The 3,755-nt window shown below is 41.3% G+C and overlaps 1 pseudogene; it reads left to right on the plus strand.

Annotated features, from left to right (window-relative positions):
- Positions 1 to 1,054: 1,054 nt before the first annotated feature.
- On the plus strand, positions 1,055 to 3,437 carry LOC104653984 (annotated as a pseudogene).
- The last annotated feature ends 318 nt before the right edge of the window (positions 3,438 to 3,755 follow it).

Here is a 3,755-nt window from a genome sequence, read left to right on the forward strand (position 1 = left end):
AGCTGAGATCACAGCACTGCCCTCCAGCCTGGGCAACAGAGTGAGACCCTGTCTCAAAAAAAAAAAAAAAAAAAAAAAAAAAAAAAAAAAAAAAACAGAGACAGAGAGACAATCCATGGAATGGAGGAAAATATCTGCAAACTATCCATCTGCCAAGGGACTAATAATCAGAATATGTAAGGAACTCAAACAGCTCAATAGCAAAAAGTAATAATCATCTGATTTTAAAATGGTCAAGGGATTTGAACAGACATTTCTCAAAAGAAGACATACACATGGCAAACAGGTATATGAAAAAAATGCGGCCGGGTGCGGTGGCTCAAGCCTGTAATCCCAGCACTTTGGGAGGCCGAGACGGGCGGATCACAAGGTCAGGAGATCAAGACCATCCTGGCTAACACGGTGAAACCCTGTCTCTACTAAAAACTACAAAAAAACTAGCCGGGCGAGGTGGCAGGCGCCTGTAGTCCCAGCTACTCGGGAGGCTGAGGCAGGAGAATGGCGTGAGCCCGGGAAGCGGAGCTTGCAGTGAGCTGAGATCCGGCCACTGCACTCCAGCCTGGGCGACAGAGCAAGACTCCGTCTCAAAAAAAAAAAAAAAAAAAAAATGCTTAATATCACTAGTCATCAGAGATATGCATATCAAAACCACAATGCAATATCATTTCACCATAATGAGACCCCGTCTCTATGTAAAAAAAAAAAAAAAAAAAAAAATGGCCGGGCGCCGTGGCTCACGTCTGTAATCCCAGTACTTTGGGAGACTGAGGTGGGCGGATCATGAAGTCAAGAGTTTGAGACCATCCTGGCCAACATGGTGAAACCCCATCTCTACTAAAAATGCAAAAAGTAGCTGGGCGTGGCGGCACACACCTGGAGTCCCAGCCATTCGGGAGGCTGAGGCAGGGGAATCACTTGAACCTGGGAGGCGGAGGTTGCAGTGAGCTGAGATCAGGCAGCTGCACTCCAGCCTGGCGACAGAGCAAGACTCCGTCTCAAAAATTAATTAACTAATTAAATATATAAAATAAATAAAACAAAAAATTAGCGGGGCATGGTTGTGGGTGCCTGTAGTCCCAGGTACTCAGAAGGCTGAAGCAGGAGGATTGCTTGAGCCTAGAAGTTTGAGGATGCAGTGAGCTGTGATTGTGCCACTGCACTTTAGCCTGGGTGAGTGCAGAATGAGACCCTGCCTCTATTTTAATTTTTTTAATTAATAAAAAAGAATAGGCCAGGCATGGTGACGCCTGTAATCTTAGCACTTTGGGAGGCCAAGGGGGGTGGATCACCTGAGGTCAATAGTTCGAGACCAACATGGTGAAACCCCGTCTCCACTAAAAATACAAAAATTAGCCGGGCGTGGTGGCAGTGGCCTGTAATCCCAGCTACTCGGGAGGCTGAGGCAGGAGAATCGCTTGAACCCAGGAGGTGGAGGTTGCAGTTAGCCAAGATCGCACCATTGCGCTCCAGCTTGGGCAACAAGAGTGAGACTCCACCTCAAAGGAAAAAAAAAGGCTATTTTGGCCGGTGGCCATGAGAACATGCTGTGTGGCTGATAAGTGAAGGCAAGAGCTGATTTGGCCTCTGCGCTCCCCTCCTCAAGGTGATCATTTTCTCCAGAAGAGCTGGATATTCTTTTGCACAGTTATAGCACACAAATTAATGAGAATTGCTATTGTCAACCATGACAAATGTAAACCTAAGAAATGTCAACAGGAATGCAAAAAGAGTTGTCCTGTAGTTCAGATGGGAAAATTATGCACAGAAGTTCCCCCCAGAGCCAAGTTCTGAAACTCTTTGTATTGGTTGTGGTATCTGTATTAAGAAATGCCCCTTTGGCACCTTATCAATTGACAATTTACCAAGCAACTTGAAAAAGAAACCACACATCGATATTGTGCCAATGTCTTCAAACTTCACAGGTTGCCTATCCCTCGTCCAGGTGAAGTTTTGGGATTAGTTGGAACTAACGGTATTGGAAAGTCAACTGCTTTAAACATTTTTTGCAGGAAAACAAAAGCCAAACCTTGGAAAGTATGATGATCCTACTGATTGGCAAGAGATTTTGACTTATTTCCATGGATCTGAATTACAGAATTACTTTACTGAGATTCTAGAAGATGACCTAAAAGCCATCATCAAACCCCAATATGTAGACCAGATTCCTAAGCCTGCAAAGGGGACAGTGGGGTCTATTTTGGACCGAAAAGATGAAACAAAGACACAGGAAATTGTATGTTAGCAGCTTGATTTAACCCATCTAAAAGAACGAAATGTTGAAGATCTTTCAGGAGGAGAGTTGCAGAGATTTGCCTGCGCTGTCATTTGCATACAGAAAGCTGATATTTTCATGTTTGATGAGACTTTTAGTTACCTAGATGTCAAGCAGCATTTAAAGGCTGTATTACTCTACAATCTCTAATAAATCCGGATAGATATATCATTGTGGTGGAATATGACCTAAGTGTATTAGACTATCTCTCTGACTTCATCTGCTGTTTATATGGTGTACCAAGCGCCTATGGAATTGTCACCTTGCCTTTTAGTGTAAGAAAGGGCATAAACATTTTTTTGGATGGCTATGTTCCAACAGAAAACTTGAGATTCAGAGATGCATCACTTGTTTTTAAAGTGGCTGAGACAGCAAATGAAAAAGAAGTCAAAATGATGTGTATGTATAAATATCCAAGAATGAAGAAAAAATGGGAGAGTTTGAGCTAGCAATTGTAGCTGGAGAGTTTACAGATTCTGAAATCATGGTGATGCTGGGGGAAAATGGAATGGGTAAAACGACATTTATCAGAATGCTTGCTGGAAGACTTAAACCTGATAAAGGAGGAGAAGTACCAGTTCTAAATGTCAGTTATAAGCTACAGAAAATTAGTCCCAAATCAACTGGAAGTGTTCACCAGTTACTACATGAAAAGATAAGAGATGCTTATACTCATTCACAATTTGTGACTAATGTAATGAAGCCTCTGCAAATTGAAAACATCACCAATCAAGAGGTGCAGACATTATCGGGTGGTGAATTATAGTGAGTAGTTTTAGCCCTTTGTTTGGGCAAACCTGCTGATGTCTATTTAATTGATGAACCATCTGCATGTTTGGATTCTGAGCAAAGACTGATGGCAGCTCGAGTTGCCAAACGTTTCATACTTCATGCAAAAAAGACAGCCTTTGTTGTGGAACATGACTTCATCATGGCCACCTATCTAGCAGATCATGTCATCATTTTTGATGGTGTTCCATCTACTAAGAACACAGTTGCAAACAGTCCTCAAACCCCTTTGGCTGGCATGAATACATTTTTCTCTCAGCTTGAAACTACATTCAGAAGAGATCCAAACAACTGTAGGCCACGAATAAATAAATTTAATTCAATTAAGGATGTAGAACAAAAGAAGAGTGGAAACTACTTTTTCTTGGATGATTAGATTGAATTTGAGAATATTGATAAGCCACTTATTAAAAAGAATATTTACTAGAATTTTTGTCATATAAAACTCGAATCAGGATTTTATGCCCCACTTACTCTGGAGCTTGATTTTATGCCCCACATACTCTAGAATTTACTTAATATAACATCAAAGCCAGTTGGGTTCTAACTTGTAGTCGAAACACAAAAAAATGCCACTTTTCTGTTCCTGATGAGTCCCTTTTATGCATAATATTCTAAAGTCATTTCAAGCTATACAAATTACCTGCAAGTTTTCATGATGTATGCGAAGATTTTCAGTAGGTGTATTATATTC

Source organism: Rhinopithecus roxellana, chromosome 6 (genome assembly GCF_007565055.1).
Source record: "Rhinopithecus roxellana isolate Shanxi Qingling chromosome 6, ASM756505v1, whole genome shotgun sequence".
NCBI lineage: Eukaryota > Metazoa > Chordata > Mammalia > Primates > Cercopithecidae > Rhinopithecus > Rhinopithecus roxellana.